The following is a 14,249-nucleotide window of genomic DNA, read 5'->3' on the forward strand; positions in this document are numbered from 1 at the left end:
GTAGGCTGTAATGTTCAGAGGGAGGAAAGAGAAACAGCCACCTGAATTCAGAGAGGGGAGATGGAGTAAAAGGGAACCCCTCAAATGTCATAGATGTGCCAGCACACGGCACTTGGCCAACGACAGAGAATGTCCGGCGAGAAACAAAGAGTGTACCAACTGCAAGAGGTTCGGCCACACTGCAGTCGCATGTAAGTGGCACAGCAAGAAAGTGATGAACGTCCAAGCTGAAGGAAAAGAAGGTGGAGACAGTTTGTCCGAAGAAGAAGGAAGACCCACCATAATAATGCTTAATAGCTCAAGCGATAGGAGAGAAAAGCAGCATTGTATCATCAGAGTGGACGGTAAGGAAACGAGAGTGATGGCCGACTCATGGTCAGATCTGACAATACTACCATCCACACAAATAAGGAGATGGTAGGAAGAGACAATGTAGAAGTGTTTAATACCAAACACAAGCCCACCGTATTCGGAGGTGTCTTAGTATGTTTTCTAGGGTATGCAAACTGTGCAGAGTTCAAAGGGAAAGAAACCAGGACCAGAGTTTACTTTGCAAAAGAAGGTCCAGCAGTCCTACGATGGGACCATCAAGCCAAATTCAAAATCAAGCTAGACCCCAGAAATGAGGACCAGGTAATGGTGGTAAATGCAGGAGGAGCACCGGTGTCAAAAGAAGATTTCCCCAAGTTGTTCTCCGAAGGGCCTGGAGATAATGGTCAGAGCTAATGAAGTCACCGTAAAGCACAAAGTACGTCCAGTGCCAGCGACAGCAAGAAATGTGTTGAAGTTGAAACTGTAAAAGATGGTGAAGGAGGGCACCATTGAAGAAGTGGAATCATCCTAGTGGTTGAGTCCAGTAGTGTTAATCAAAAAACAGAATGTGAACGATCTGAGGGTATGCATAGATCTTCACAGTCTACATTTGGAGGTTATTAAAGACAGCTTCTCCAGCATAAACAAACTGCTACTAATGATGAAGGAAGCCAACATTTTTTCCAAGCTGGACATGAAGAATGTCTACCACCAAATATACCTGCACAAAGAATCAAGGTCCCTCACTGTGTTCATCACCCCGTTCGGCACTTATCAGTTTACAAGATTGCCATTTCGGTTATCGTCTGCAGCCTCTGCATTCCAGCAGATGATGGACTCGTTGCTACGTGACGTGGGCAATGTCTCGTATTTTCAAGATGATATCTTAATATACGCTGAAGATCACCAGACACACGATGCAGTGCTGAGAAAAGTGCTCACAGAATTACAAGATGCAGGTCTGAAGCTGAGGTGCGACAAATGTGTAGTGAGAGCTAGGGAAGTAGTATACCTAAGGTACAAGATCTCCAGTCAGGGAATAGGTCCCAAGAAGAGAACCTGTTACAAGCTATTGTAAAAGCCCCAACACCTGGAAACAATGACAAATTAGGATCTTTCCTGGGGCTTGCCGAGTATTATGCAAAGTTCGTCCCCAACTTCTCAGAGGTCACTGCAGCGCTGAGAGAATTGCTCAAGAAAGGAGCTGAGCTTACAGGGTCGGAAGACCAGAACATGGTGTTTGAATCCATAAAGGGAAGGATCAGCAGAGCTCCATTCTTGCAACCATTCAAACCTGCGTGGTTACCACCGATGCCAGTGTTTATGGCTTAGGAGCCGTGCTGACCCAAAAGAAGGCAGATACAGAACACATAGTAGCATTTGCATTCAAGCATTGTCCACCGTGGAGAAATATTATTCCAGGGTGGAAAAAGAGATGTTAGCCTGTGCATGGGCAGGAGAACATTTCAGAACATACGTATGTGGCAACAAATTCAGGTTAGTCACGGATCACAAACCATTGATCCATATGTTAAGCCCGGGAGGGACGAAAACATCCACGCCTCGACAAGCACGCATTGCAGCAAAAAAAAACAAGAGTATACATACGAAATTGCACATATCGCTGGGTGGAAAAATGCCCAGGCAGACTGTATGTCAAGACTATCGGTGAACAGGGAGAAGGCTACCACATTCCTTGAGGACAAGTGCGTGGTGGCATCAATCCAGAATCTGAAGAGCAAAGAATTTCTAGAAATGAGTGAGGGCCCTTAGAATGAAGAAACCAGAAAAGATCCCACCATGGTCAGGCTCACCAAATGGATTAGGAGGGGTTGGCCGGAGGAAAGGGCCATCCAGGATGGTATGAGGCCATATTGGAAAGTGGCAGAAGAAATGTTTGAGGCAGAAGGATTGTTAATAAAAGGTGACCAAGTGATTCCGCCATTGGGTATGAGAAAGATCTCCTATGTAGGACTGATTCAGGACATTTGGGAAGCACCATGACACGGCACCAGGGGTGAGAAGCATATTGTTGGCCCGCCATGGATCAAGACATACGCATGATGATCCATAGATATCATGAATGGCTAAACAGTGACAAAAGGTTGAAGACAAGACAGGTGTCACTAATGCCCACAGAAGTCCTGGAAGGAGTGTGGCAAAAACTAGGCTTGGATTTTATCAGCCCCTTGGATGCAATGCCCCAGAACATCGATGTGGAGTGGTCATGATTGACTACTTATCAAAGTGGGTGGAAGCCGAATGTGTGGAAAACATCAATACCGCGACCGTGATTGAAATGATAACAGCAGTGTTTTTCGGAGGGAAGGACTACCAAAAGACATTGTCACCGACAATGGAGTTCAACTGGTCTCCCAAGAAATGGAGACCTTCAAGAAAAGGAACAATATAAGGCAGGTCAAAGCAGCTCTGCAACACCCCCTGGTCAATGGACTGGTGGAAGGGATGAGCAGGTTTATCAAAGGGGCAATACAACTGCCCACGGGATCTTGCTTGGACCCATTTAAGACAGTTAAGGAAGCCATAGCAGTTCATCGGAAGCAATAGAAGCTCATCGTTTGACCCCAACGATATCACCCAAGTGTTGCCGTTCCATATGCTAAGGGGAAGAAGAGCGTCGTCCAAGCCCGTAACTCCATGGTTGTCACGTATAAGGGAGGACGAAGAGGTGGAATGGAGGAAGTAATATGGAGGATTTAGTATGGAGGATAAAGAACAGCAAGAAACAGATGAAAAATTGAGTGACCAACGAAGAGCAACCCAAAGTTGAGGAGTCAGAGAAGGCGATTGGGCCATAATCCGGTTGTCGCACAAAGACCAAGTGACTGGGTCCAAGTTCAGCCAACCGATCAAGGTAGTGCAAAGAGGAACCAACCACATCTGCACCCAAGATGGTCGCAAATGGAACATAGAACGAGTGGCAATGTTTGAGAAAGATCAGCTACAAGGGAGAGCAAGACCTGAGACATGCTAACGAGAAGAACCCAACCAGGCTGCAGCAGGGGAACCTGCTCTGGACCCTCATAGGGTGCCCCTGATAGAGTCTGAGATGGATCCAGAGTAACCTGACCTAAGTCCAGAAGAAACCAACATGCCAGCAGACGATGTAGATAAGGAGAACCGGCCCAGTAGAGATTGGAGCAGACCGGTAAAGTATCATGATTATGTAATGGAATAAACTCTGTGTGTGTGCACCAAAGAGAGGTATGTAGAGAGTACCTGCAAAACTCGGCAGCACCGAGTTCTCACAAGACAGGCATCACGCAAAGCGCGTAACGGAACTAGGAGCCGGCAGAGTGACAGATCAGTAATCAGCTCCCGGCGCTCCCCCTGAGAGTGGAAAGTAAGACCTCTCCGGCCAGCAGAGACCTGTGGGTCCAACTAAAGGCAAAGGAACATTCATGACAGTGAATTAACTGCCACCTGTATATAGTTACCGTTCATGCAACCAATAAAGAGAGTCGCCAACTCTCAAGAAGGTCTGATTATTATACTACAGTGGGACATGTGAATGGGCGAGAAGAAGATGGCGACATTCATTTTATTTATTTATTTTCTTTATTGGAGTTTGGATAATGAGGCAGCTGCCAATGGTATCACCTACAAAACATAAAGAAGAAGGATTAGTCTGGCCGCTCTTCCACATGCTTTTGGAGGCTTTAGATCAGTTAATCGCAAGGAACTCTCTAAGCACTCTGAAATCACTTGCTATTATTTCCCAATTTAATAACATTTAATGCATTAACATCGGAAGAATGCTATGCAAAGGCCCTTGCATGGCATTCCGACTTGTGAAGTGCAGTGCAGGCTGGCTCCATGTTACAGGAAGTGCTATAGCTTGTCAACCATCCGCCCAATGCAGAGCCTCGTTGGCCTCTACTAAACAGACTGCCCTCAAAACTGTTGCACTTTAAGTGTGTAGCAGCAGTGTAGCAAAGGTGCAAGCAGACTGTCTGTGGTGCTCATGTCTCCATCACTGCAGTGTCCAGGTTCTAAGTTCCAGCGCGGGAGCTGGAGGTCTGGCAGTCGGCACTTATGATGTTCAGTGGCCACAATGGCCAGATGGCCAGCAGCCCTAATTAAGATTAGGAATATGGCGAGCTTCGTTCAGGGAGCTCCGTGCTCCCTCCTTTCTGGCTCCTTCAAGAAGTTTTTGGGTCTGCGCCTCCTCTCTCGCTGTTCCTTTGTTTCTCCTAGCTCCTCCAGGGCAGGCCCTAACACCCCCACCCTCAGCCGGTGTTGTATGCTGACCTGCGGGCCATGGTAGATTGAGGGAGGCAGTGTTCGGCAATCTTCGGAGTCATGCCCACTTGTTGGCTACAGCCATACATACAGCCCGAAATGAAAATCTAATGTTATAGCCCGCCCTCCAACATCTCTGTTCAGGGATTGGCCACTGTCCTCCAGCATCCATGCAGGATGGCATACAACACTGCCCTCAGAGCTACCAGGTGGGCGTGAGCTACCAGGTGGGCGTTGTTGTGGGCGTTGTTTCAGAGACTTCACTCTGTCATGGGAAGCCGAATATCATACTGTATGGTATAATATACAGCTTCCCATGTTTTTTTTTTTTTAATACTGTGCAAAGTCTGGGAGCCTAGCATTCGCTCAGTTGTACATTTGCGCACGTTATTATTTTAAATTGTATAATCATAAGAAACGTTGTACTGTTACAGTAGATGGGGCCCTTAAACATTTTTTTATGGCATAATTAACCTATGGGGTGCTTAAACATTTTTTATGGCATAATTTAATTAATTAACCTTTTTATATTTGATTCCAACATCAAAACACAAGCAATCACTGCAGGAGCCTCTCTTAAGGATAAAGGGAGAGGTGGGGCTCAGTTAGTCACACAACTCTGTCATAATGCAGGGGGGGCACGGTAGGGTCTCCCTTCAGCATGTGTTATTGGGAAGGGCAGTCAACAGTATTTTACGTAATTAATTTTTGTTAAGCTCCCTGTTCACCCCCGGCTTGGTAAACTGCGCACACGATCACACACTGCTGCAAGTGACTGGTATGGGCTGTGCTATGTCATGGATACAACACCATTTGGTTAATGAGGCTCCAGGCCCCTCCCTGAAATTTTGTGCTGTTCGTATCGATGAAATGCAGACTAGTGAGATTCTGCGTAATTACTTTCCTATTGTCCTCAGCAGTGCTGTCCTTTGGCATGCATTCAGCCATCAGGCACTACAATGGGGCATTTCCAACTGAAAGCCCCCCTTCCCCTTACAGCTACAACTATCAATTCTGTGTCTGCTTCCTGCTTCCAAGACTGATCTATGTTTTTACTGTGCCCCCCTAAATGTTTACTTTTGTATTTAGACACCATTTTCACCCCATATATATGCGGGGAGAGACACCAGCAGTCCCCCTACATGTATTATGGTAATTCACATCCCCTGTCTCCCTGGGGTTAACTCACAATGACACAAGTGGTCATCCTGTTTTATGTTTAATCTGGTCCCTACCAATGTATCGGCACCACCTATCTCCTCCCTGGACACCGCATACCTTTTCATAGTGGGGGTGCATGATATCATGGCCTGAACGCACCTATGGTAATTCACATACCCTGTTTTTCTGGGGTTAACGCACACTGACACAGGTGGTCATCCTGTTTTATGTTTACTCTGGTCCCAAATGATGTAGAGGCACCACCTAGCCCTTCCCTGGATACCTCCATACCCTTTGATTGTGGGGGTGCAAGATATCATGGCCTGAATGCACCTATGGTAATTTGCATCCCCTATTTCTCTTGGGGTAATTCACACTAACACAAGTGGTCATCCTGTTTTATGTATAATCTGGTCCCAACCAATGTAGATGCACCATCTAACCTCTCCCTGGACACCCCCATACCTTTTGATTGTGGGGGATGCAAGATGTCATGGCCTGAATGCACCTATGGTAATTCGCATCCCCTACCTCCCTGGGGTTAACTCACACACGCACACGTGGTGATCCTGTTTCATGTTTAGTCTGGTCCCAACCAATGTAGATGCACCATCTAACCCCTCCCTGGACATCCCCATACCTTTTGATTGTGGGGGTGCAAGATAGCATGGTCTGAGCACACCTACGGTAATTCGCATCCCCTACCTCTATGGGGTAATTCACACTAGCGCAAGTGGTCATCCTGTTTTATGTTTACTCTGGTCCTAATCAATGTAGAGGCATCACCTAGCCCCTCCCGGAACACCCCCATACCTTTTGATTGTGGGGGTGCAAGATATCATGGCCTGAATGCACCTATGGTAATTTGCATCCCCTATTTCTCTTGGGGTCATTCACACTAACACAAGTGGTCATCCTGTTTTATGTTTACTCTGGTCCTAACCAATGTAGAGGCATCACCTAGCCCCTCCCGGAACACCCCCATACCTTTTATTTGTGGGGGGTGCAAGATATCATGGCCTGAATGCACCTATGGTAGTTTGCATCCCCTATTTCTCTTGGGATAATTCACACTAACATAAGTGATCATCCTGTTTTATGTTTAATCTGGTCCCAACCAATGTAGAGACACCATCTACCCCCTCCCAGAACACCCCCATACCTTTTGATTGTGGGGGGTGCAAGATATTGTGGCCTGAACACACCTATGGTAATTCGCATCCCCTACCTCCCTGGGGTTAACTCACACTAGCGCACATGGTCATCCTGTTTTATGTTTAATCTGGTCCCAATCAATGTAGATGCACCATCTAACCCTTCCCAGGAGACCCCCATGCCTTTTGATTGTGGGGGGTGCAAGATATCATGGCCTGAAAACACCTATGGTAATTCGCATCCCCTACCTCCCTGGGGTTAACTCACACTAGCACACGTGGTCATCCTGTTTTATGTTTAATCTGGTCCCAATCAATGTAGATGCACCATCTAACCCCTCCCAGGAGACCCCCATGCCTTTTGATTGTGGGGGGTGCAAGATATCATGGCCTGAATGCACCTATGGTAATTTGCATCCCCTATTTCTCTTGGGTTAATTCACACTAGCGCAAGTGGTCATCCTGTTTTATGTTTACTCTGGTCCCAATCAATGTAGATGCACCATCTAACCCCTCCCAGGAGACCCCCATGCCTTTTGATTGTGGGGGGTGCAAGATATCATGGCCTGAATGCACCTATGGTAATTCGCATCCCCTACCTCCCTGGTGTTAACTCACACACGCACACGTGGTCATCCTGTTTTATGTTTAATCTGGTCCCAACCAATGGAGATGCACCATCCAACCCCTCCCTGGACATCCCCATACCTTTTGATTGTGGGGGGTGCAAGATATCATGGCCTGAACGCACCTAGGGTAATTCGCATCCCCTACCTTCTTGGGGTTAGCTCACACTAGCACAAGTGGTCATCCTGTTTTATGTTTACTCTGGTCCTAACCAATGTAGAGGCATCATCTAGCCCCTCCCGGAACACCCCCATACCTTTTATTTGTGGGGGGTGCAAGATATCATGGCCTGAATGTACCTATGGTAATTTGCATCCCCTATTTCTCTTGGGATAATTCACACTAACACAAGTGGTCATCCTATTTTATGTTTAATCTGGTCCCAACCAAAGTAGGGGCACCATCTACCCCCTCCCAGAACACCCCCATACCTTTTGATTGTGGGGGGTGCAAGATATCGTGGCCTGAACACACCTATGGCAATTCGCATCCCCTACCTCCCTGGGGTAATTCACACTAGCGCAAGTGGTCATCCTGTTTTATGTTTACTCTAGTCCTAATCAATGTAGAGGCATCACCTAGCCCCTCCCGGAACACCCCATACCTTTTATTTGTGGGTGGTGCAAGATATCATGGCCTGAATGCACCTATGGTAATTTGCATCCCCTATTTCTCTTGGGATAATTCACACTAACACAAGTGATCATCCTGTTTTATGTTTAATCTGGTCCCAACCAATGTAGATGCACCATCTAACCCCTCCCAGGAGACCCCCATACCTTTTGATTGTGGGGGGTGCAAGATATCTTGGCCTGAACACACCTATGGTAATTCACATCCCCTACCTCCCTGGGGTTAACTCACACTAACGCACGTGGTCATCCTGTTTTATGTTTAATCTGGTCCCAATCAATGTAGATGCACCATCTAACCCCTCCCAGGAGACCCCCATGCCTTTTGATTGTGGGGGGGTGCAAGATATCATGGCCTGAATGCACCTATGGTAATTTGCATCCCCTATTTCTCTTGGGGTAATTCATACTAACACAAGTGGTCATCCTGTTTTATGTTTACTCTGGTCCTAACCAATGTAGAGGCATCACCTAGCCCCTCCCGGAACACCCCCATACCTTTTGATTGTGGGGGTGCAAGATATCATGGCCTGAATGCACCTATGGTAATTTGCATCCCCTACCTCCCTGGGGTTAACTCGCACACGCACACGTGGTCATCCTGTTTTATGTTTAATCTGGTCCCAACCATTGTAGAGGCACCATCTACCCCCTCCCAGAACACCCCCATACCTTTTGATTGTGGAGGGTGCAAGATATCATGGCCTGCACGCACCTATGGTAATTCGCATCCCCTAACTCCCTGGGGTTAGCGCACACTAGCGCACGTGGTCATCCTGTTTTATGTTTACTCTGGTCCTAACCAATGTAGAGGCATCACCTAGCCCCTCCCGGAACACCCCCATACCTTTTATTTGTGGGGGGTGCAAGATATCATGGCCTGAACGCACCTATGGTAATTCGCATCCCCTACCTCCCTGGGGTTAACTCACACTAGCGCACGTGGTCATCCTGTTTTATGTTTAATTTGGTCCCAACCAATGTAGAGGCACCATCTACCCCCTCCCAGAACACCCCCATACCTTTTGCTTGTGGGGGGTGCAAGATATTGTGGCCTGAACACACCTATGGTAATTCGCATCCCCTACCTCCCTGGGGTAAATCACACTAGCGCAAGTGGTCATCCTGTTTTATGTTTACTCTGGTCCTAACCAATGTAGAGGCATCACCTAGCCCACCCCGGAACACCCCATACATTGTATTTGTGGGTGGTGCAAGATATCATGGCCTGAATGCACCTATGGTAGTTTGCGTCCCCTATTTCTCTTGGGATAATTCACACTAACACAAGTGATCATCCTGTTTTATGTTTAATCTGGTCCCAACCAATGTAAATGCACCATCTAACCCCTCCCAGGAGACCCCCATACTTTGATTGTGGGGGGCGCAAGATATCGTGGCCTGAACACACCTATGGTAGTTCGCATCCCCTACCTCCCTGGGGTTAACTCACACTAGCGCACGTGGTCATCCTGTTTTATGTTTAATCTGGTCCCAATCAATGTAGATGCACCATCTAACCCCTCCCAGGAGACCCCCATGCCTTTTGATTGTGGGGGGTGCAAGATATCATGGCCTGAATGCACCTATGGTAATTTGCATCCCCTATTTCTCTTGGGGTAATTCACACTAGCGCAAGTGGTCATCCTGTTTTATGTTTACTCTGGTCCTAACCAATGTAGAGGCTTCACCTAGCCCCTCCCGGAACAGCCCCATTCCTTTTGATTGTGGGGGTGCAAGATATCATGGCCTGAATGCACCTATGGTCATTTGCATCCCCTATTTATCTTGGGGTAATTCACACTAACACAAGTGGTAATCCTGTTTTATATTTAATCTGGTCCCAATCAATGTAGACGCACCATTTAACCCCTCCCTGGAGACCCCCATGCCTTTTGATTGTGGGGGGTGCAAGATATCATGGCCTGAATGCACCTATGGTAATTCGCATCCCCTACCTCCCTGGGGTTAACTCACACTAGCGCACGTGGTCATCCTGTTTCATGTTTAATCTAGTCCCAATCAATGTAGATGCACCATCTAACCCCTCCATGAAGACCCCCATGCCTTTTGATTGTGGGGGGTGCAAGATATCATGGCCTGAATGCACCTATGGTAATTCACATCCCCTACCTCCCTGGGGTAATTCACACTAGCGCAAGTGGTCATCCTGTTTTATGTTTACTCTGGTCCTAACCAATGTAGAGGCACCATCTACCCCCTCCCAAAAGGCCCCATACCTTTTGAGTGTGGGGGGTGCAAGATATCGTGGCCTGAACACACCGATGGTAATTTGCATCCCCTACCTCCCTGGGGTTAACTCACACTAGCGCACGTGGTCATCCTGTTTTATGTTTAATCTGATCCCAATCAATGTAGATGCACCATCTAACCCCTCCCAGGAGACCCCCATGCCTTTTGATTGTGGGGGGTGCAAGATATCATGGCCTGAAAACACCTATGGTAATTCGCATCCCCTGCCTCCCTGGGGTTAACTCACACTAGCGCAGGTGGTCATCCTGTTTTATGTTTAATCTGGTCCCAATCAATGTAGATGCACCATCTAACCCCTCCCAGGAGACCCCCATGCCTTTTGATTGTGGGGGGTGCAAGATATCATGGCCTGAATGCACCTATGGTAATTTGCATCCCCTATTTCTCTTGGGGTAATTCACACTAGCGCAAGTGGTCATCCTGTTTTATGTTTACTCTGGTCCTAACCAATGTAGAGGCATCACCTAGCCCCTCCCGGAACAGCCTCATACCTTTTGATTGTGGGGATGCAAGATATCATGGCCTGAATGCACCTATGGTCATTTGCAACCCCTATTTCTCTTGGGGTAATTCACACTAACACAAGTGGTCATCCTGTTTTATGTTTAATCTGGTCCCAATCAATGTAGATGCACAATCTAACCCCTCCCTGGAGATCCTCATGCCTTTTGATTGTGGGGGGTGCAAGATATCATGGCCTGAATGCACCTATGGTAATTCGCATCCCCTACCTCCCTGGTGTTAACTCACACACGCACACGTGGTCATCCTGTTTTATGTTTAATCTGGTCCCAACCAATGTAGATGCACCATCTAACCCCTCCCTGGACATCCCCATACCTTTTGATTGTGGGGGTGCAAGATATCATGGTCTGAGCACACCTATGGTTATTTGCATCCTCTGCCTTCCTGTTGTAATTTACACTGACACAAGTGGTCATCCTGTTTTATGTTTAATCTGGTCCCAACCAATGTAGAGGCACCATCTACCCCCTCCCAGAACACCCCCATACCTTTTGATTGTGGAGGGTGCAAGATATCATGGCCTGAACGCACCTATGGGAATTCGCATCCCCTAACTCCCTGGGGTTAGCTCACACTAGCGCACGTGGTCATCCTGTTTTATGTTTACTCTGGTCCTAACCAATGTAGAGGCATCACCTAGCCCCTCCCGGAACACCCTCATACCTTTTATTTGTGGGGGGTGCAAGATATCATGGCCTGAACGCACCTATGGTAATTCGCATCCCCTACCTCCCTGGGGTTAACTCACACTGACGCAAGTGGTCATCCGGTTTTATGTTTAATCTGGTCCCAACCAATGTAGAGGCACCATCTACCCCCTCCCAGAACACCCCCATACCTTTTGATTGTGGGGGGTGCAAGATATCATGGCCTGAACACACCTATGGAAATTCGCATCCCCTACCTCCCTGGGGTTAACTCACACTAGCGCACGTGGTCATCCTGTTTTATGTTTAATCTGGTCCCAATCAATGTAGATGCACCATCTAACCCCTCCCAGGAGACCCCCATGCATTTTGATTGTGGGGGGTGCAAGATATCATGGCCTGAACACACCTATGGTAATTCGCATCCCCTACCTCCCTGGGGTTAACTCACACTAGCGCACGTGGTCATCCTGTTTTATGTTTAATCTGGTCCCAATCAATGCAGATGCACCATCTAACCCCTCCCAGGAGACCCCTATGCCTTTTGATTATGGGGGGTTCAAGGTATCATGGCCTGAATGCACCTATGGTAATTTGCATCCCCTATTTCTCTTGGGTTAATTCACACTAGCGCACATGGTCATCCTGTTTTATGTTTACTCTGGTCCTAACCAATGTAGAGGCATCACCTAGCCCCTCCCGGAACAGCCCCATTCCTTTTGATTGTGGGGGTGCAAGATATCATGGCCTGAATGCACCTATGGTCATTTGCATCCCTTATTTCTCTTGGGGTAATTCACACTAACACAAGTGGTCATCCTGTTTTATGTTTAATCTGGTCCCAATCAATGTAGATGCACCATCTAACCCCACTCTGGAGACCCCCATGCTTTTTGATTGTGGGGGGTGCAAGATATCATGGCCTGAATGCACCTATGGTAATTCGCATCCCCTACCTTCCTGGGGTTAACTCACACTAGTGCACGTGGTCATCCTGTTTTATGTTTAATCTGGTCCCAATAAATGTAGAGGCATCACCTAGCCCCTCCCGGAACACCCCCATACCTTTTGATTGTGGGGGTGCAAGATATCATGGCCTGAATGCACCTATGGTCATTTGCATCCCCTATTTCTCTTGTGGTAATTCACACTAACACAAGTGGTCATCCTGTTTTATGTTTAATCTGGTCCCAATCAATGTAGATGCACCATCTAACCCCTCCCTGGAGACCCCCATCCCTTTGATTGTGGGGGGTGCAAGATATCATGGCCTGAATGCACCTATGGTAATTCGCATCCCCTACCTCCCTGGGGTTAACTCACAGTAGCGCACGTGGTCATCCTGTTTTATGTTTAATCTGGTCCCAATCAATGTAGATGCACCATCTAACCCCTCCCTGGAGACCCCCATGCCTTTTGATTGTGGGGGGTGCAAGATATCATGGCCTGAATGCACCTACGGTAATTCGCACCCCCTACCTCCCTGGGGTAATTCACACTAGCACAAGTGGTCATCCTGTTTTATGTTTCCTCTGGTCCTAACCAATGTAGAGGCATCACCTAGCCCCTCCCGGAACACCCCCATACCTTTTGATTGTGGGAGTGCAAGATATCATGGCCTGAATGCACCTATGGTAATTTGCATCCCCTATTTCTCTTGGGGTAATTCACACTAACACAAGTGGTCATCCTGTTTTATGTTTACTCTGGTCCTAACCAATGTAGAGGCATCACCTAGCCCCTCCCGGAACACCCCCATACCTTTTATTTGTGGGTGGTGCAAGATAGCATGGCCTGAATGCACCTATGGTAGTTTGCATCCCCTATTTCTCTTGGGATAATTCACACTAACATAAATGATCATCCTGTTTTATGTTTAATCTGGTCTGAACCAATGTAGAGGCACCATCTACCCCCTCCCAGAACACCCCCATACCTTTTGATTGTGGGGGGTGCAAGATATCGTGGCCTGAACACACCTATGGTAATTTGCATCCCCTACCTCCCTGGGGTTAACTCACACTAGCGCACGTGGTCATCCTGTTTTATGTTTAATCTGGTCCCAATCAATGTAGATGCACCATCTAACCCCTCCCAGGAGACCCCCATGCCTTTTGATTGTGGGGGGTGCAAGATATCATGGCCTGAATGCACCTATGGTAATTTGCATCCCCTATTTCTCTTGGGTTAATTCACACAAGCGCACGTGGTCATCCTGTTTTATGTTTACTCTGGTCCTAACCAATGTAGAGGCATCACCTAGCCCCTCCCAGAACAGCCCCATTCCTTTTGATTGTGGGGGTGCAAGATATCATGGCCTGAATGCACCTATGGTCATTTGCATCCCCTATTTCTCTTGTGGTAATTCACACTAACACAAGTGGTCATCCTGTTTTATGTTTAATCTGGTCCCAATCAATGTAGATGCACCATCTAACCCCTCCCTGGAGACCCCCATCCCTTTGATTGTGGGAGGTGCAAGATATCATGGCCTGAATGCACCTATGGTAGTTTGCATCCCCTATTTCTCTTGGGATGATTCACACTAACATAAATGATCATCCTGTTTTATGTTTAATCTGGTCTCAACCAATGTAGAGGCACCATCTACCCCCTCCCAGAACACCCCCATACCTTTTGATTGTGGGGGGTGC

Source organism: Ambystoma mexicanum, chromosome 11 (genome assembly GCF_040938575.1).
Source record: "Ambystoma mexicanum isolate Mex_15411 chromosome 11, UKY_AmexF1_1, whole genome shotgun sequence".
Lineage (NCBI taxonomy): Eukaryota > Metazoa > Chordata > Amphibia > Caudata > Ambystomatidae > Ambystoma > Ambystoma mexicanum.